Here is a 22,179-nt window from a genome sequence, read left to right as displayed (position 1 = left end):
ACTTTGACCCCATAATAATTGTTTGATTTCAAATCCAAGTGTAGAGCTAAAAGAACAGAAAATGCTTCCTCTTTCCAATACTTATGAAGAGCACTGTATTCATGTTAATCAGTTGCTTCATTACTGTAATATGTGATGTGTTTTGAACTAGTATTTTGAAATACTGTTTTTAGGAGCCAATGATATAAAACAAGTGCATACATGTAAAGAACATAACACATTTTTAGAGGAGTTCAAATATGTAAAATTCAGTATTACTCGAAAGAAAATATTTGCCCAAAAATATTTGCCCCATAGTCCTTCTTGAATCAATGGGTCTGCAAACTGTTAAAACCCGATAGGGATCAAACAAGGAGCAACTATTAGCAGGATGTTAAGATAAAGGCCGACAATAACATCACTGAGTTTTGCCCTCTGCGCAGGGATCCCCTTTCAATCATTCACTAGCCATGGCTTCAACTTCACCTCTCACATACTCTTTCGCCTGTGTTTCATGATCTGAAACACAGGTGTCATGACGGGATAAAATAATCACTTCAGCAGACGTGTCCGGGGTTACTCAGAAGAAGCGATTGAACCTGTAAAGATGGGTTACCTTCCGTACTTCTCCACCGAGACATGGACTCTCCTTGCCTTACTCATCTCTCTGATCGTAGTGTAAGAAGTTTTAATAAAAAATATTATTTGTTAGTTAGTTAGTTGTGATAATACATACAAATGATAGTATTGATAATTACAGTTATCTAACAGTTTCAATGATACCTATGACTTGATCGTTTTGCTTTTGTTTCAAGTCAGATTGTTGATTTATATTTGTTCTGACCAGGTATGGATACTGGCCATATGGAATATAAAAAAAACTAGGCATTCCTGGACCTAAACCCATCCCTTTCCTCGGGACGATAATGGGATATAAGAAGGTTTGTAGAGATTAAGCCCATAAACAACAACATTGTAGACTCATCCATGATGTGTGTTGTTGTGGTGAAAGCCATGGGAGCTGAATATGAATTGTTTTACCCAGAAAAATGGGCAATAAAGCTTTTGAACGAAAACGAAAAGAGAGGAGTGAGAGCCGGTCTGTAGTGGAAAAGGGCCATCATAAACTAAGCCACAGTTCAGGTTTATGACAAGCATTTATGAACTGGCTATTTTTTTGTTTTGTTTTTTTGTTCCCAGGGTGGTTTCACCAATTTTGACACAGAGAGCTTCCAGAAATATGGGAAACTGTGGGGGTGAGTCTGCTAAACTGATCCTGGTTATTGTTAACTATGATGGATATATATATCTCTCAGTGTCTACAGTATACACTCTTAAACCAGGCGGACACCGTGCGATTTTCACAAACACAGACGATCCAACCGACGAAATGGTCTCATACACCAAGACAAATGATCTGTCTTCATGCAAGTACACTGCCCAAGCAACAATTTCATGCTTCCACATTAATAATTTGAATCTGTTATTGAGCGATTTAAGTTTTAAGCTTTTAAGTATTCTGTAGTATGGTCCCAAACACAACTTGTGCGTTGCCAATGTTTGACAACATCCTGGATTCTCATTGGTTGAGGCTCCTATATTGCCTCTGAGCACGTCTCAAACTGCATGAATAAAGAGGAGCCACGACATGTCAGAATTCAAATCGGAAGTGATTGTGTCTTCCCTCCATGTCATTGAAAGGGCAAAAATGTAATTAAAAAAATAAAGAAAAAAAGGGTTCTAAAAGGATTCTTTGGTTGAATAACTCTTATGGGTTCCATTTGCAGTGCCCTGTGTAAGTAATGGGACAAGCATTTTTTCTTCTTTTGCATTATGCAAATGTCCAAATTAAGCACTCATGTTCAGTATTTGGTCCCCAATCCTTTGTATGCAAAAGTGCAAAAGTCTGTGACCCATTGACCCAACCAGACGCTGGGTATCTTCTCTGGTAATGCTCTGCCAGACCTATATTGCAGCGATTGTTGTTTGTTTTTTTAGGATGTTTTGCCCTCCTCTTCAGCAAATTAAATGCATGTTCTATAGGATTCTATAGGATTCTCTTTTTGGCCCTGAATAATTTCCTAGTTGCTATGGCAGTATGTTTTGGGTCATTGTCCTGCTGTATGGTGAAATGCCGTCCAATGAGTTTGGAGCAATTAACTTGTACTTGGACTGACAAGATGTTTCTGAACACTTCTGAATTCATCCTCATCAAAGGAGACAAGTGAGCCAGTTACAGTGGAAGCCATACATGCCCAAGCCATAACACCCCCTCCCCCATATTTCACAGATGATGTGGGATGCTGTGGATATTGGGCAGTTCCTTTTTTTCTCCACACTTTACACTTGCCATCACTCTGGTACATGTTTTTCCAGAACTCTGCAGGCTCTTTTAGGTACTTTTTAGCAAACCGTAACCTGGCCAGCCTGTTTTTGTGGCTAAGTAGTGGTTTGCACCTTGCAGTGTAGCCTCTGTAGTTCTGCTGGTGAAGTCTTCTGCGGATGGTAGTCTCTGACTCATTGACGCCTACCTCCTGTAGAGTGTTCCTAATCTATGGGGCAGTTTTTTATTTTTTTATTTTTTTATTATGGTGAGCATTTTTTGGTTATCCACTGGAAGTCTTCCTTGCCATTTGCGATTTCTTAGCTCACCAGTGCTTTCTTTCCTTTTAATGAAGTTCCAAACTGTTGATTTTGGTAGGTTTAAGGTTTTGGCTATGTTTCATTTTTTTCTGATATTTCAGCATCATAATGGCTTCCCTGACTTTCAATAACATCTCTTTGGTCCTCATGTTGACAAGACACCAATAGCAGACTGCACAAATTATGTAATGGAACACACCTGACGAACACACCTGTCAAGCCAATTGTCCCATCACTTTAGTGTAGCCTGAAATAGGGGGATTATGCATAAAAATGTTGTAATTTCTGAATGATAAACCAATATGTACATTATATAAAAAATAAAAATCTCTACGTTTTTATTTCAAATCCAAACAGAAGAAAAAATGCTTCACTGTCCCATTACTTTCGCACGGTACTGTATAACCTTCTGTGGAAAAGGGTTCTACATGGAACCCAAAAGGTTTCTTCAAAGGGAGAGTGGAAGAAGAACCCTTTTTGGTTCTAGGTAGCACTTTTTTTCTAAGAGTGCAGGATCTGTGATGGGTCTGTCTGTCTCTATCTACGGTATATTCCCTTGAATGCCACAGCCTATTTGAGTATTGTTGCTGACCATGTGCATCCCTTCATGGCCACAATTGACCCATCTTCTAATGGCTACTTCCAGCATGATAATGCACCATGTCACAAAGCAAAAGTTGTCTTAAACTGGTTTCATGAACATGACAATGAGTTCAGTGTTCTTCAGTGGCCTTCCCAGGATCTGAATCCAATAGAACACCTTTGGGATGTGGTAGAACGGGAGATTCACATCTTGAAAGTGAACCTGAAAAATCTGCAGGAATTGAGTGATGCAATCATGTCATCATGGACCAGAATCTCAAAGGAATGTTTCCAACATCTTGTGGAATCAATGCCACGAAGAATTGAGGCTATCTTTGTTTTTGCTGGTCTGTAGGATCTATGATGGCCGTCAGCCCATCCTGTGTATCATGGACACAGCCATGATCAAAACCATCCTCATCAAGGAATGCAACTCCCTTTTCACTAACAGGAGGGTAATACGCTGAATTGAAGTTGTTGTATGGGGAAAAAAACATAAGGACTCCTTAAATAGATAATATCATTGTTATTATAGCATTATTAATAGTAGGTTAATCTTGCAGTATATAATTATTATTATTTTTCTAGAATATCTATCTCAACGGGCCTCTGTATGACGCCGTGTTTATCGCTGAGGATGATGCATGGAGACGGATCCGCAGTGTCCTGTCTCCCTCCTTCACCAGTGGGCGGATCAAAGAGGTACAGTCCCATCTCTCCTCTCCTTCTTTCATTCATTCCTTTATACAACACAAATAAATGAATGACTAACAACTCTGATGCGCGCGCGTGTGTGTGTGTGTGTGTGTGTGTGTGTGTGTGTGTGTGTGAGAGTGTGTGTGTGATTTGTACTATGTGTATAGTGTGTATTCATTGTTGTTTGTTGTTGTGTGAAGCAGCAACTTTAATTAATTAATCCAAGACAAATTTTCATCCGGGACAATAAAGTATATTTGATCTTATCTTCGATAAGTTCAGTGGTCAGATGACAGAGTATAGAATAATAGTTCATCTTTGGAGTCACTTATTCTTTGACTATATACATAATGTATCCTGTATGGATGTATATTCTCAGGCTATATAAACATTAAAATAATTCCTGTTTCAAACATGATATTAATATATGTTTTGCACATATTAATCCACGTATCAATCATGATATTTTTCCATGTATCCTTCCCAACTCAGATGCTCAGGATCATGAAGCAGCACTCTGGTAACTTGGTCAGCAATCTGAAGAAGACGGCTGATAACGATGAGCCCATTGAACTAAAGGAGTGAGTATTTATCTCCGAGACGATAAGGTGAATTTGTAATTTCAGTGAACTCCCCCTTTAATTTTGTGGTTGTGGTTCTGGTAGTCAGAGATTGTGTGGTTGTGTTCCAGGTTCTTTGGACCATACAGTATGGATGTGGTCGTCAGTACTTCATTCAGTGTCGACATCGACTCCCTCCACAACCCCTCCGACCCCTTTGTGACCAACATCAAGAAAATGCTCAAGTTTGACATCTTCAGCCCACTGTTCCTCACAGTCGGTACAACTGCCCCCATATAGCTTTCAGTCATTTTGTGCTTAATAAATGAAGCTATCGATTTCATTGATTAGACTGACATAAACCACACTGCCAATGGTTAGCGCTCTACTCATTTGACAAACACATGGGCCCTGTCCAGAACCAACCTCTAGTTCCTAAATGCTGGACACTTGGAGATCTGAGTGGATTGGATACAGAAGTGTCTAGGGATAGAGCCTAGGAGTTGTTTCTGGACAGGGCTGTGCATTGAATAGGATTGGAGTCACGTATCATGGTATTTCCTGTTCCTGTTTGTAACCGTGGCATTTCCTGTCCGTCCAGCATTCTTCCCCTTCATGGGTCCTGTTATGGCAAACAAGGAGGTATCCCTATTCCCTGCCTCGGTCACAGATTTCTTCTACGCTGTCTTTCAGAAGATCAAGTCCAATCGCGTGGCTAGCACCAGGAAGGTATGTAAATATATCTGATCAAATATACGATCTTCAGCCAGTATTGTGTAATACAATTGTAGAGATTTGGTAGCATCTGGTAGTTCTCATGTGATTTTGATCTGACGTAAGCCTGCTTCCAGAGTCGGGTAGATTTCCTGCAGCTGATGATAGACTCGCAGAAAGACAGCAACTCAAAGGGAGAGGAGCAGAGTAAAGGTGCCTGCCTTAAACACACACACACACACACACACACACACACACACACACACACACACACACTGTATACTAGCATCTAACACACACACATACAGTACCTGCCTCAAACACCTATACCTACAAACACACCTACCACCCCATTTCTCCCATCATCATAGGATTGAGTGACCATGAGATCTTGTCCCAGGCAATGATGTTCATCTTTGCTGGCTATGAGACCACCAGTAGCTCTCTGTCCTTCCTGGCCTACAATCTGGCAACCAACCCTCACATCATGACCAAGCTGCAGGAGGAGATAGACACTGTGTTTCCCAACAAGGTAACCCCTCTGCAGACTCCTATATAGTACTATTCATGTGGAACAGGTGATAGTGACAGTGACAGTGTGATAGTGACATGATAGTGACAGTGTTTTAGAGGGTACTGATGAGTGTGTAACCCCTGTGCACTGCAGACTCCTACAGATGGTTAGATAGGTGACAGTATTTTGCAGTGTGCTAATGTGTCTGTAGCATCCCTGTGCAGACTTCTGCCCAGTATTATTCATTTGAAACAGGAAGTAGATAGGTGTTGTTGGAATCTTCAGAATAGTTAAAAGGCCAGTACCTGAGGACCTGAGGGATCTACAGGGTATATACCTTAAAAGCATGTCTGACATGCAGTGGTGTGCATGACCATAGAGTGATTTCTAAACTAATACAATTATCTTAAAATAAATTATAAAACTAACAGGTAATCAGTGCAGAGACTTGTGTGATATGTGCTCTCCATCTGACTCGTGCTGCTGCATTTTGTATCATTTGCCAAGAGCTTTCTTTGGTCGACCAGACAGGAGAGTGTTACAGTAATCAAGGTTGCTAGTAATACAAGCATGCATTCGTCTCTCAGTGTCAGCCTGGGAGAGGAAAGGTTGCACCTTTACAGCTGTGTTCTGTAAAGGTCCATGTAATATTCAAGCGTTCTAAAAGCTTCCTAACGGTTGTAATGACTATCTTTAATCGGTAGCGATCAGGGAACAAGATCCCTTATAATAAATCCCTTATGAATAAATATTTCATTTACGAACGCTGTTTTGGTTCGGAAAAAACACCATTTTTAAAATGCAGTGTCCTACCTGACATTCGGTTTGCATATAAACATGTTGTGAGTGCCAGGGGTGTTCTAGGGGAGTAGACTGACCTTTCTCTGGTGGCTGCCTCTCCCAATCGTGTGCGCATGTAGAAACACAACAGAAAAAGAAAGAAAGACTGTTTATTTGCCATGCAATCAATTCACATCAATTGTTGGAATGGGTCTTTTTGCACACACACCCCCCCGAGACAACACACACGCACTGCACACCCCCCCTCCGAGACAACACACGTGCACACCCCCCCAGGGAGAACAGAGCGCTGGGCTCTGGGCACAGGGTCAGCCAAGTCAGCGCCCCTGGAGCAATTCGGGGTTAAGTGCCTTGCTCAAGGGCACAACGGCAGTGGTAGGGACCTGGATATGCTGCCAGCAACCCTCCAGTCACCAACTCACATCCAGATCCCTCCTGGAGCGGGGATCGAACCAGCAACCTTCCGATTGCTGGCCGGCCTCTTTAACCTCCAGGCTACCTGCCGCCCCCAAACAGCTAATGTCCAACACTGCAAGTTCATTTCGGGGGGATATATTATTATTAGGGAGGATGTTGTTGTTTGGACAACTTCAGACAGAATTTCTCCACGATGGCAGATTTCCGGCAAACTTACTTACTCTTCTTTAAGTGATACAAATATGTTTTAGTCACATTCTTGATATGGGTTTCAAAATTAAGATCTGAGTCAATGGTAACACCTTGTTTTTTTGCCTGGTGCTTAGTGTTACTGTAAGTAGTGTCTTTAAGTGTGCAGACAGTTTGACCAGGACAAGGACAAAGAGCATTTTGGCATCAGCATTAATTAATTAATTCTAAGGTCATTAAGAACCTAGTTAATAACTTAACAACATAGTGCTATCTCAGTGCTATGATCGGCACAAAAGCCAGATTGGAACATGTCAAAGGTACAGTTGGGAAGAAGGAGATTATTTAACAGTTTGAACACCTTTTTTTCAAGAATTATAATTTTTTTGCTTAAAAAGGGAAGGTTGGAGATTGGCCTAAAATCGCTAAGGACTGAAGAGTCTAAGTTACTTTTCTTCAGGAGGGGTTTCACCATGGTAGTTTTAGGTGCAGATGAACAGACCCCCACTTTGCTGAGCATTTCTGTATGACCACTGCAAAAGAGTTCATAGTGCTTCCATGTGGTGGAAGGTGGGGTAACAAGTCATCAAACACATCTTCAGGTCTTGCCTGAGTGATCCTCCTCACCTAATATTGGTTCTCTTATCTCAGAAGTATGTTGCAAATTCCTCACATTTGTAGGTGGAGAGCAGATCACCAGGTGTCTTGTGGGCGGGATTTATAAGGCTGTCAATCGTTGAAAAGAGCACTGTTTGAGTTGTTATGATTCATTATCAATTTTGAGAAATGATCTGTCTGTCTTGGAGTTTTTTTATTGCCTTATTAAAAGCAGAAAGATGCTCTCGAAGAATATCAAGGTGGACCTGCAGTTTTTGTCCGCTCAGACTTTCTGCAAATTCTTTTAAATTTGGCCACAGCCTTTTTCAGTTTGACTGGTGCTACAGAGTCGATAGTTGCCCTTAGTTTGGTGTTGAAGCTGGTTGCTAAATCATTATCACAGGAGGAAGCTGTTGATGGTGTACTATTCATATTCATATTCATCATGAAATTCTCATCTGCTCAGCGACATGGCTAGATAAATAATAGAGTGAAAATATATTTTTCCCCACTTCTAATAGACTGACATGCATTCATGTTTAGCCAGGTTTCAGATAAAAACATTACAGTGGATACCAAGTTATTCACATTTGAACCACCTGACAGTTTTCTTGTAGTCTGTCGACTGTGATAGGGAATAATAGACTATAGCACATTCAGTATTCCAAGCAGTCAATCCACTAAAAGCAGCCCAGTTTAGTGGCATTTTAACTTCTGATTGATCCTTGTGTACATCTATCATTTACATTGTTCAGTGGAATCTAAATGTATTTTCTTCTAACTATCAAGATAACATTATTTAGCGATTTTTTTGTTTATTCATGTATAACAAAAAAGCAAGACACTATTACACACGTACATTGAAAGTAATGGCGTTCTGTATGCGGGTGTCATGAAATTAGGCTATGCAGATTAGAATAAGTATAGTACTGTGTTCATTTCCCCCCAAAAAAACACAAAAAACTAACAGCTCTTCAGATTTGCGACGAAAAAGAGTTAGTTCTGGGCTACGGCTACGTGAACGACCAATCACTAGTGCTCATGTGAGTGTAATATCCCTATGCAGGCTCCTATCCAGTACGAGGCTCTGATGCAGATGGACTATCTAGACAGCGTGATCAACGAGTCTCTCAGGTTGTACCCCATCGACTTGAAAGAGTCGCCAAGAAATCTGTTGAGATCAGCGGCATCACCATCCCCAAGGGTATGGTCGTCATGATACCCATCTGGACCTTGCACCGTGACCCCGATGTGTGGGAAGACCCAGAGGAGTTCAAACCAGAGAGGTAATGGGCCACATCTTAACCACAACCACAATATCAATCACAACAGCAACGATAAGAGCAGTGTTCCACAAACAACCATAAAACAAACCTAAATGCGACGACCAAACACAAACAGGTTTCTTCAACCATGTATAACCATCATATTACTGTGATTTAATTGATATGTTCTTTAACCCCTCCTCCTCTGAACTCTCCGTGTGTAGGTTCAGTAAGGAGAACAAGGAGAGCATCGACCCATACACCTACATGCCGTTCGGGTTGGGCCCACGGAACTGTATCGGGATGCGATTCACTCTGGTATTGATGAAACTGGCGATGGTGGAGATTCTACAGAGGTTCAACTTCACCGTCTGCAAAGAGACAGAGGTGAGACAAAATAATGATACAATGATTGTAAATATAATTTTGTACCTATGACTTTGTTGCGTTTCTATATGTAGCAGAGGTGATTTTGGAATCACACTCGCGTGATGAGGTAGCCCTGCCTGAGACATGTAAACTGAAGTGTCGCCCTCAGACCTTGAGGATGTCCTCTTGGCTTAATAGTAGCGTTTGTGTCTTCCACATGGGAGACCCGGGTTTGAACCCCCATACTACAATTCTGTACTTGCGTACTGCATGAGTATGTACTCCCCATTTAATTTCCCAGATTGCATTTTTCAGTACTAGGCGCCAATCATCCTCAGTATAGGCTACCTACTAAATGATGGAAGTGTGAGATTTAAAAAAAAGCTATTTGTATTTCTGCAAAACTCCCTCGAGACTTCATAGGGCCATTTTAATGTATGTCGACCCAAGAGAGGTTGTCCAGGAGTTTGAGTTTATTTGAATTTATAGTGCAATGCTACCCGAACGTAACAGTGACACTGTGTTAGGTAACATTCATAGTATAACGCTGACATCTGTTTTACTCGTTCCTTCATACTTTAACTGTGTGTCAACTCTCACCAGATCCCCATTGAGATGGACCTGTTCCGCTGCCAGGAGTCCAACGACAACCAGCTCAAAGCAGACAGCCAGTGATGAGGACCTGCCCTGCTGCAGGTCTCTCAGTTATTATGTTACACATAGATCTAGGATCAGCCCCAACACTGGCTACTTTCAAAAATGGGAAAAAATAAAAAAAAGGGCTTCGCTTTTGCCTTAAATTGAAACTAAATTGGCGCTAATAATTGCACTGTGACCCTAAAATGCACTGTGACTTTTATTCTTTTTTTTATGTCTTTTATGCTTTTTTATTCTAATTTTTCTTTCATGCTCTTTCCTTTTTATCTATTTTACGTAAAGCACTTTGAATTGCCTCTGTGTATGAAATGTGCTATATAAATAAACTTCCCTTGCCTTGCCTTGCCTCGCCTCGCCTCTGGGCTCTGCTGCTACTGTATGCTGCTCTCTTTGTATCTGTCTATTAGTGGAGGTCCAGGACTCGTTGTACAGAGACAGTTGTTGTCTGTCGTCTGCAGTGCAGGGATTTGCATGTGACTTGTGTATGTTTTGTACTCGTCTGGTAGTGGGTCTCTATCATCACGCTAAAAACGTGTGTATAATCACAAACTAAATCATAACATGAGAATGAACAACATGCCATCAAAACATGACAATAAATAGGTGTTAGATTAGATTCAACTTTATTGTCATTGTGCAGAGTACAAGTACAGAGACAACGAAATGCAGTTAGCGTCTAACCAGAAGTGCAAAAAAGCAGAAAAGTGCAATGTGAACAATATATACAGGTAGAGCAGTATAAGCAATATATGAGCAGTATAAGTAGTGCAGTATAAGCAGTATATGAGCAGTATAAGCAGTATATGAGCAGTATAAGTAGTGCAGTATAAGCAATATATGTATTAACAGTAACATTATAAGCAGAATAAATATAGAATGCAGTATGAACAGTATAAGCAGTATATGAGCTGTATAAGTAGTGCAGTTACCAATGTATTGGGTCTATCTATGGGTATCGTAGTGCAGCAGTAGTCAAAATGTACCTGCATTTTATCGGTTGAAGTGCCATCTCATCTGTCATAAGATTTGACTTGTAAAACTGAAAAGTAGGATACAACTAATAGCCTAAATGTATAAACACAGGCCACAACCAAAAAACAACATGGGAAAATCGTTTACGCATCCTCTGCAGCAGGAACAGTGCAGAGAAAAAGTATGTACAGTAAACCCCATAACTGAATACACTTCATACGCTTCAGCGCGACACAGAACGCCTATACTGCAACAAAGTAAAAAGATGAGACAGACACGTGTCTTCAATAACTTGCATGTTTAATCAAAATACAAGCATTCGGCACATCGTTAACTTGTAGGAAAGTTTAATCAGGTTTTATCAATTGTATTATTTTAAATGTGAAATAAATAGCATCAGTGCAGAGGCTATAACACACTACAAAAGTCACATTAAATCACGGAAAGTAGGCTAGGCTAATTAACGGAACTATATGAATATACAGCCCGAGCCCAGTCCAGGGTTCTGAAAGCGACAAGTAACAAGTGTGCCCATCAACGGTCTAGATATTAGGCCTATACGTAACATTTAGTCCTCCACTTTATATCACAGCCAGTATAACGTTTAAAATGACTACAAAACAAAAGCAATATAGTCTACAGTGAACGGCGCATTGTCCATTTGTCATACATGTCCAAACAGACCTGCACACATGAATAGGAAAGTAGCGCGGCGGTTCGTTGCTTCAGCAAACCTCTCGATGACTTTACTGTTGAAATCCATCTGTCCCTGGATCAATGCATTTTCAATGGAAATCATGTCAAGGCCGTTCAGTCGCTGGTGTCTGTTCTGTTCTGACAGATGTATAATGTCTTTGAATCCAGCCGATGCCCAAATAGTCTCCACCAAAAATCATACATGGGAAACAGAACAGCGCATGTTTCGAGGTGGTAGCGGTTAGCCATCTCTTTTTGTCAAACCATTCCTGTTGGCCCTAAACGTTTTATCTCCAACTTCTCTTCCAAAGGCAATGTACTAAACCGCATGGTCAACAAATAATCTACACGATTCATTGTGAAAACTTTAGCTAGCTAGCATTAGCGATAGACGTACAGTAGATGAACTGAATTGCTTTATGATTATTTCCTGTCATGTCAGACCACGTTAACGACATTAGCGTTTAATAGTTTTTCGCCACCTGTTGCTAGGCAGAATTCATACCCAATATAATTTGCGTGAGGTTTTTCCTGCTTACGCCAAACACGCTCACGTTGTTCCCCTCGCAACGATGGGGCAGAGTGCTCCGCTGCCCCACAGCAGAAAGACGGGACAGAGAGCGCAGTCCGCACACACTAGTAATTACTAGTAATTAGTAATTACTCCAAAAACAGCACTATACGGATTATGAGTCAAGTTTTATATATTTATACACACCAATTTCACCATTTAATCTATTTTGTATTAAATATAAAATACTTATTATTATTACTAATAAAAAATGACTAATAATTGTTTCGTATTTGTAATGTACTTTATGAGACTTTATGTTTGTAATGTACTTTATAAAGAAAAAAAACCTGTATATCCCCAAATTTGATTCTATGCAATATGTTTTTTCAAATGTTGTATTTGTCTTGTAGGCTACTTTTGTGTAAGCCGTATATTGTGGGTAAAATGAACTTAAACTTAAATGTGTATTGCAGTGGAATCCGATCCGCGTGTAAATCGAATCAATTTCCCATTGACATGAATGCAAGATTTACGCGCGCGGATTTGGAGTTAGGATTCCACCCAAAATGCGTTGCTATTGGTATCATTATGACGTTGATATGTACACAGAATTGAGAATGTTCTGCAATAATACACAAAGTTCTTGAACTTTTAGTTCAGTGGCATAACGAGCTAAGACGCAACCTGAACCTGTGCAATCAGTATTACCAGAGTGAGATATAAAGAGATTATAACCGGAAGATTCGGCGCTTATACACAGCCTACTGACTGAGGTAGGCTAATGTAGGCCAGAGATGTAGTATAGTTGACATATAGTATAGTTTTATAACACTTGTATTTGTAAATACTTGAGACGGCATAGGCCGACTACCTTTACAGCATTTGGACAAGGGACGCGTAAAAATGTCACTGAGAGATATCTGTCACTAGGAGATGATATTCCCATTAAGTCGAATTCAGCGTTGGATATTTCTATATGCCTAAAAACTCACATCTTTAGAAAGGCCTTCCTTTAGGTCCTGTCCTCTTGTTGTTGTTAGTGTTTTGTTTGTGTTTTTGTTCGTGTGTCTATTGCACTCAACTGCACAGGCTTTGAAATTGTCAGCTACAAATGAAAAACACATTCCAAATAAAATATATTTTTTATTATTATTATGAGAGACCTAAATGACCTAACCCAGACCTAACCCATGAATTGAATTAGGGCTATTTTAATTTTGCCGAGGTCTTCTGCTTATTAGCCTATAGGCTCCTACCTGTACCAGGCCGATTCCAGTTAATAAAATGTGCCCATTATATGGCCACTGATATTTGACCTGTTGGCCACAATTGTAGGCTATATTTCAAGGCGTGTCAACAAACATAGCCAGCCAACCCACACTGGAAGCTTTTGCTGACTCTAACATAGGCCTCTGACAGGACCAAGTCACTTCGAACCATTGCATCGAACGCTGATAAGAGTTGTTAGGCAGTGAATTACCATGATAGTCATTCCAAACCCATTATGACGCCAGCCGAACGCACATTATAGATAATAACATTTCTTTGCTGCCAATCGGTGTATTGGTATTTGTTGACTGATTCAGGAGGGCAAACTCAAAGATTGTTATCCCATTCTCATTTGGGGAATCTTTCTGACATTCCTGTTGCATTATAGTATGGGTGTGTGGAGATTATTTCAATAATTTTTGTTTGTGTTCTATCTACTGTAGGTGCATAAAAACAATGGAGGTGAAAATATATATGAGTATTGAGGATATCAGGAAGGAGCATGAGAGGATTAAGACAGAGAAGGCAGAGTTTGAGAAAAAGATAGAGGAATATGAGAAACAAAAGAGAAGGGACCAGAAAGTTAGGCAGAGGGAGGAGGAGATCCTGGCCAGAAAGGCAGAAAGACTGCAGGAGGACAGGAATGAGTTCAATAGGGAGAGGGAGGAGATGGACAGTGGGATCAAGATCCTCATGATGGAGATTGAGAAAGAGAAGGAGTCCTCAAAGGAGATACTTAGAAAGGCTGAGAAGGCAGAGGCAGAGTTAAATATGATGAGGAAGGAGAGCGTGAAAATCCAAAGAGACGGGCAGAAGGTGGAGCAAGAAATGCTCAGGATGTGGAAGGAGAAGGAGACATTTCTCAAGGCCAAGAAACAGATGGAGAAAGAGATGGAGAAAAATATGGTGGCAGTCAAGAGGAGAGAGGCCCTGGTGATGGAGGCCGAAGAAAGACTTAAACTGAGCAAGGAAAAAGAGAAGGAAGAGCAGGAGAAGGAGACCTCAAAGGAGATGCTTAGAAAGACAGAGAAGGTCGGAGCAGAGTTGCAAATGATAAAGAAGGAGTGGATGAAAATCAAAAGAGACGGGCAGAAGGTGGAGCAAGAAATGCTCGGGATGTGGAAGGAGAAGGAGACATTTCTCAAGGCCAAGAAACAGATGGAAAAAGAAATGGAGGCAGTCAAGAGTAGAGAGGCCCTGGTGATGGAGGCCGAAGAAAGACTTAAACTGAGCCAGGAAAAGGAGACGCTAGAGCAGGAAAAGGAGACCTCAATAGAGATGCTTAGAAAGACAGAGAAGGTCGGAGCAGAGTTGCAAATGATAAAGAAGGAGTGGATGAAAATCAAAAGAGACGGGCAGGATGTGGAGCGAGAAATGCTCAAAATGTGGAAGGAGAAGGAGACATTTAAAAAGGATAAGAAACAGATGGAGAAAGAGATAGAGGCCATCAAGAGGAGAGAGGCCCTGGTGATGGTGGCTGAAGAAAGAGCGAAACAGAGTCTGGAAAAAGAGAAGCTAGAACAGGAGAGGGAGACATTGAAGAAGGTGAGCATGGTGACGATTAGAGAGATGGTAGAGAACCTATAGACTAAGTAGATGAAGGTGATTGTTGCTAGTTTTACTATAGCATTTAGTCCATGACCTTCAACTCTCAGTTGAATTTGTCCAATTCTTGTCTCACCTTGCACTCCCCTCTGATGTTACTTTTTTAATTTCAGATGAACGATGGCTCCAGATATGCCCCAACCCTCATGTTCTCGTTGAGAGCGACTCCTCTGATGGCTCAGCTGGTACACAATCAGGCAAACCAGGGGACGAGCCTTTCTGTCAAAAGCCTTGTTGATGTGGCCCTGGCTGAGAGCGTGTGGGGGTGCAGAGATAAGACAGGGGACTGCACATGCCGACACCGTTAGCCTGGAAACCTCAACACAATTGGCCGCTATTTAGGGATACATAGCAAATCAATTTATATAGTTGTCTTAAGTTCAATAAATTAAGTTGAACATTAAATTAAATTGACTTCCTTTCTCTACCACTGTGACTGCTTGTGGCATTTATTATTATAGAAAGTCTTACTTGTGATGACCGTGATGTATGTAGCTGAAGATGAATGTAGCTATTTATTTTAAGTCGCTCTGGATAAGAGCTTCTGCTAAATTACTCAAACGTAGGCCTAAAGTACATCCGTAAAATAATGTATCCATTTCCTGTTAACCATCTCTAAACCCTAGATGGCAGTATTTACTCTTACACCAGAAACGTGACCAGTTTCACGTGTGGATGCAGAAGAAATAGCCTCCCAATCTGTTTCTGCAAGGAACTTCTAATTTATGGATTCTGTACATGGATTCTGTCTTGTCAAGTCTGAATATCTTAGAGTTGGGGTTTGTCCTCTACCTCCAAATATAAACGAGGACAATCCCTTTGTTTTTCATACAGGTACCACTATTGTATGTATTTCTATAATCTATGTTTCTATTACTTTACCATACTATGAAACTAATTGAATATGTTTTTAAGCGTCCAAAAAGCATTGATACCATTTCCAAGCACTCCAAGAATCATTTTGCGTTGCTGCTGCAGCAGCCGCGCAATGTCAACACTTTAGACACGCACTGGTGTAGCATGTAACATTAAAATCCATCAACTTCATATCACACCATTGATGATTGGTGAACTTGTTGGATCAGTTAAGGCCTGTGCCAGAAATCAGTAGACACACCAATCACACAATGGGACTATAACAGGCACATACAGTGCATTCTGAAAGTATTCAGACCCCTTCACTTTTTCCGTATTATGTTATGTTACAGCCTTATTCAAAAATAGATGAAATTATTTTTTTTCCTCATTAATCTACACACAATACGCAATAAGGTGCTTCAACAAAAAACGTAAAGGGTCTGAATACGTATGTAAAGGTATTTCAGTTTTTTATTTTGAATAAATTAGCAACAATTTCTAAAAACCTGTTTTTGCTTTGTCATTATGGGGTATTGTGTGTAGATTGATGAGGAAAAAGGCTGTAACATCACAAAATGTGGAAAAAGTGAAGGGGTATGAATACTTTCCGAGAGCACTGTATTTACATCTTGATTCACATAATCACACCTCGTACACACTTGCAAGTGATAGCAACGCCTATCACCTGTCCCAATAAAGGGATGCTACAAGCGCGCCATTTCATCCTTTCCACTCTTCACTCTCTGACTGTCTGAAGTGTACTGTAGTTGTGTTGTTGTAGCTGGGTACACCTCAGCCTATGATTCTCATGGGGCGTTAGTTTGAAAAGTGTACTGTAGTTGTGTTGTTGTAGCTGGCTACACCTCAGCCTATGATTCTCACGGGGCGTTAGGTTGAAAAGTGTACTGTAGTTGTGTTGTTGTAGCTGGCTACACCTCAGCCCATGATTCTCATGGGGCATTAGGTTGAAAAGTGTACTGTAGTTGTATTGTTGTAGCTGGCTACACCTCAGCCTATGATTCTCACGGGGCGTTAGATTGTCTCTGATAGAATCTTACGGTTCAGCTCAACGACGATTTTCACCTTCTGAGCACCTGTTAACTCTCTGAGCTAGCAGGCTAACCTGTGAGCTCTCAATTCTTTGTTATTGTTGAACCCTAGCTCGACGATAATTCCTCAGGTTATTATTAGAACTTGCAAGGTCACATGTGTAGGCTACAGCTAGCACTTGGGACGGACGGCTAACTAAGTTACTTGTTGTTTCCGGACAGCTGAGAACCTTGGCTAGCTTTGACAAGGTAATATTGAGAAATATTAGCACCCTGTTTGCAGGAGGGTTGGTCAGCTTGTGTTTGTAGCCCTAGGACTACTGAGCACTTTCTAGTAATTAATAATTTACTAGCTAGTTACCTCGTATAATGATCTGGAACATACCAGTTCTCTCTGGTGTGGGACCAGCACCATATCTAACTATGCGGGTACCAGTTCCCTGTGGTAGCACGTGGGTGTAGCAATGCTGAGGTGTGCTGATATTGTACCTGTTTGTTGCATTGTGCGCTGTATCTAAACTAACCCCACAACTAAGTCAACTAATAAACATGGGCTACGCATATCTTAAACATGCCTGTGTGTGTGTGTGTGTGTGTGTGTGTGTGTGCGTGCGTGCGTGCGTGCGTGTGTGCTTGCGTACATGTGTTTTTTCGGGGATGCAGAGAAAGTCTTCCAGCTGTTCCAATGAGTACATCCATCCATCCATCCATCCATACATAGACCTATGCATTTAATTCTGGTTTGTTTATAACTAAGAGGAAGACACATTTATCATCTGATAGAAATTATTTTTTATAAAAACAGTTTATTATTGCTATAATAAAAATACATTACTGCAGTGTGCTAAATTTACTAATGTGATGGCCTGTTGACAAATGAGCGATGGATCAAGCATTAGTCCCATAGTACGTTGAATTAATACATGGAGAGGTTAAGCCAGGTCATCAAGAAAGATGTTGCAACACACGCTTACACAAAGAGCTATAGTGGAATAGTACCAGGCTAGGGAGGATAGGCTAGGGAGGACATACCAGAGTAGGTGTCTTATCTCTTACAGAGTGCTGACTCCGCAGCTGGGATGAATGGTGTGATCAGCCCGTGAACAACAAGGGATGCCAAGTCTAAACCATGGTTCCTCCCCAACCAAATAGCCAATCACAATCATTTTGTATACTGTAAATACTTTGTTTGACTGTTTGAATGCATCCATTTTTGGAGGGTTGGTTACAGATTAACAGCTTGCTGACTGTGATTTTCATCGCCAAAAGTGGTCCTTGTACAAGCCTAGAATTCTGACATGTAAATAAATAGCTAAAAGTAAGAAGTAGTTTGTCTTCTCTTCAAATAAAGAACACGTTTTCTCACACATCAAAAACCACTAGTTATCATCAAAAAGGATGGTCACAGTTTGCTAAAAAAGAGTACCTAAAAAGCCTGCAGAGGTCTCGTAAAAGGTATTGTGGACAGATAAGATGAATATTATCATGGACTAGAGTGACAAAAGTTTGGAGAAAAAAGGATCTGCCCAAGATTTACAGCATACCACCTCATCTGTGAAACATGGTGCAGGGGGTGTTAGGTGTGGGCATGTATAGTTGCCATTAGAACTTGCTAACTTGTCTTAATTGATGATTGTACCTGCTGACGGCAGCAGCAGAATGTATTCTGAAGTGCACACAAACATCTTGTCTGCTTGAGTGCAAGCAAATGCCTCCAAATGCATTGGATGGAGCCACACCATACAATAAAACAATGACCCAAAACACTGCCATAGCAACTAGTGGAAAGATCTTGATTGGCCAAGTCAATCTTCAGATTAAAATTCAATTGAACATGCATTACATTTCCCTAATGATAAGAATTTAGGCAAAAAGACCTCAAAACAAACAACAACTAAAGATGGCTGCAGTACAGGCCTAGCAGAGCATCACCAAAGAAGATGCCCAGCGTCTGGTGAGGTTAGTGGGTTGCAGACTTCAGGCAGTTATTGTCCACTAAATACTAGTGGATTGTCCACTAAATACTAAACATGACTGCTTCATTTGGACATTTGATAAGTCTGTCCCATTACTTTTGGGTACACTGAAATAGGGGGATTATGCATAAAAGTGTTGTAATTTCTGAATGATAAACCAATATGTACATCAAATAAAAAATAAAAATCTCTACGTCTGTGATGGGTCTGTCTGTCTCTATCTACGGTATATTTGCTTGAATGCCACAGCCTATTTAAGTATTGTTGCTGACCATGTGCATCCCTTCATGGCCACAATTTACCCACCTTCTAATGGCTACTTCCAGAATGATAATGCACCATGTCACAAAGCAAAAGTCGTCTTAAACTGGTTTCATGAACATGACAATGAGTTCAGTGTTCTTCAGTGGCCTTCCTTGTCACCGGATCTGAATCCAATAGAACACCTTTGGGATGTGGCAAAACGGGAGATTCACATCTTGAAAGTGCACCTGAAAAATGTGCAGGAATTGCGTGATGCAATCATGTCATCATGGACCAGAATCTCAAAGGAATCAATGTCACGAATAATTTAGGCTGTTTTGAGAGCAAAGGGAGGCTCTACCTAGTATTAGTATAGTGTTCCTCATAAAGTGTTGGGTGAGTGTATATCTAACTATCTTTGTTTTTGCTGGTCTGTAGGATCTATGATGGCCGTCAGCCCGTCCTGTGTATCATGGACACAGCCATGATCAAAACCATCCTCATCAAGGAATGCTACTCCCTTTTCACTAACAGGAGGAAAATACGCTAAATTGAAGTTGTTGTATGGGGAAAAAAACATAAGGGCTCCTTAAATAGATAATATCATTGTTATTATAGCATTATTAATATTCAGTTAATTTTGCAGTATATAATCATTGTTATTTTTCTAGAATTTTTATCTCAACGGGCCTCTGTATGACGCCGTGTTTATCGCTGAGGATGATGCATGGAGACGGATCCGTAGTGTCCTGTCTCCCTCCTTCACCAGTGGGCGGATCAAAGAGGTACAGTCCCATCTCTCCTCTCCTTCTTTTATTCATTCCAACAACACAAATAAATGAATGACTAACAACTCTGACGTGTGTGTGTGTGTTTATGTGATTTGTACTATGTGTATAGTGTGTATTCATTGTTGTTTGTTGTTGTGTGAAGTAGCAACTTTAATTGTCCAAGACAAATTTCCATCCGGGACAACAAAGTATATTTAATCTTATCTTAGATAAGTTCAGTGGTCAGATGACAGAGTTTAGAATAATAGTTCATCTTTGGAGTCACTTATTCCTTGACTATATACATAATGTATCCTGTATGAATGTATATTCTCAGGCTATATAAACATTAAAATAATTCCTGTTTCAAACATGATATTAACCCATGTTTTGCACATATTAATCCATGTATCAATCATCATTTCGTTGATCGTTTTTACCACTTTTATCACTATTTGGATGCTTCAAATCGATCCATTAAGTTTGTTTGTCACGAATGTTGGACTTGGAGTCCCTCTGCTCAATTCGGCTCGATTCGTCACTCTGCGACACCAAAACATCGGTTTCTGCCTGTCTGCTGCTACTGCCTCGTCGCGCGTTAGCCGGAGGCTAGCTTCGCCGGTACGGTATTGCTGTCACCGCGGAGGACGCCGCCTCCCTGCTACACCTCTACCCGACCGTGTTCACCTGCCGGCCGGCTAGCCCGCCACTAGGCCCCGGCGCCGTGCAGCTGGCTTCCCCGTCTCCAGTGAAGCTCACCATCACCTGGACCACCCACCACTGGACTACATCGCTGCCGATCTCACACCATGTGGATTTTTAATTTGTTTCTCTGGATTGCGCTCTGTCTGACTCTCACGAGCGCATCTCTGCCGCTCCAGTACTCGGTAATGGAGTTGTTACGTCTCCGGACCTTCTCAAGGATCCCCCCTCCTCAGCTTGCATCCCACCACTACATCCTCAAACGACCAAGGTACATCCACCGTGGCTCTGGACGGAACTTTCAGTACACCCAACACAACAGCAACGTAAATATCCGCTCCTTCTGGTCCACTGGGCCCCGCCCCCCTCATCACACTGCCCGTTCTGCCAGTCCTGTCAATCACAGTGTACTGTCCCCCCTGCTTAAAGCAACCTCCTACACTCCACTCACCTGTCTGAAACTCTGTTTATTGAACACCAGATCTCAGTAACAAGGCTCTTCTGATCACTGACTTTATTGTTGACCACAACCTGGACATTCTCTGCCTCACTGAAACCTGGCAACAGCCAAATGATTTCTCCCATCTTAATGAGGCCATCCCACCAGGATATTCTTTTATTAGTAAACCCCGTGTTACTGGGAGAGGGGGTGGCCTCGCTCTTCTTCACCGTGAGAACATCAAAGTCACTGCCGTCACAGTCCCCCATCACTCCTCTTTTGAATGTCTAGCTGTAAAACTCACAGGCCCCAAACCCACCTTCATTGTTACAATCTACAGACCACCAAAACCCTCTGCTGTTTTCCTCAACGAATTCTCATCACTACTTACAGCCGTATGTGCAATGTCCCCCACTGTGATCCTCCTCGGTGATTTCAACATCCACGTTGACAACCCATCCTGTACCTTTGCTAACGACTTCACATCACTCCTGGACTGTCTTGGTATCACACAACACGTCAACCTCCCAACCCATAACAAAGGTCACATACTGGATTTAATCTGCTGTACTGACATCACTCCCACCAACCTTGATGTCACTGATTTCCCCATCTCCGACCACAAAGCTGTACTTTTTGACATTCACACCCAACTACACAAAGTCAAGGAACAACGGACCATCAGAAACATTCTTCAGAAACATCAAACATATCAACACCACAGACCTCTCCACCCTGATCAGCTCCTACCCCAACCCTCCCCCAGCATCCTCCTCAGCTGACCTGGTGACTCACTATAACAATTGCCTTTCCTCTTCCCTCACCACCCTGGCTCCCCTGAAAACCCGTTCAGTCTCATTCATTCACACTGCTCCCTGGTTCACCCCTGAACTTCGCCAGCTCAAAACCACTGGCCGTCGACTGGAGCGACTCTACAAAAAGACTGGACTCACTGTACACAGCCAAATGTACTCAGACCACCTCCATCACTACAAGAATGCCCTCACCACTGCCAAATCCTCATACTATTCCAACCTCATCAACACTGGTTCAGGTAACAACAGAGTCCTCTTCTCAACAGTAAGTCACTTATTTCAGCCTCC

This window comes from Argentina silus, assembly GCF_951799395.1.
Source record: "Argentina silus genome assembly, chromosome: 3".
NCBI classification, from domain to species: Eukaryota; Metazoa; Chordata; class Actinopteri; order Argentiniformes; family Argentinidae; genus Argentina; species Argentina silus.
This window is presented reverse-complemented; position numbering follows the sequence as displayed.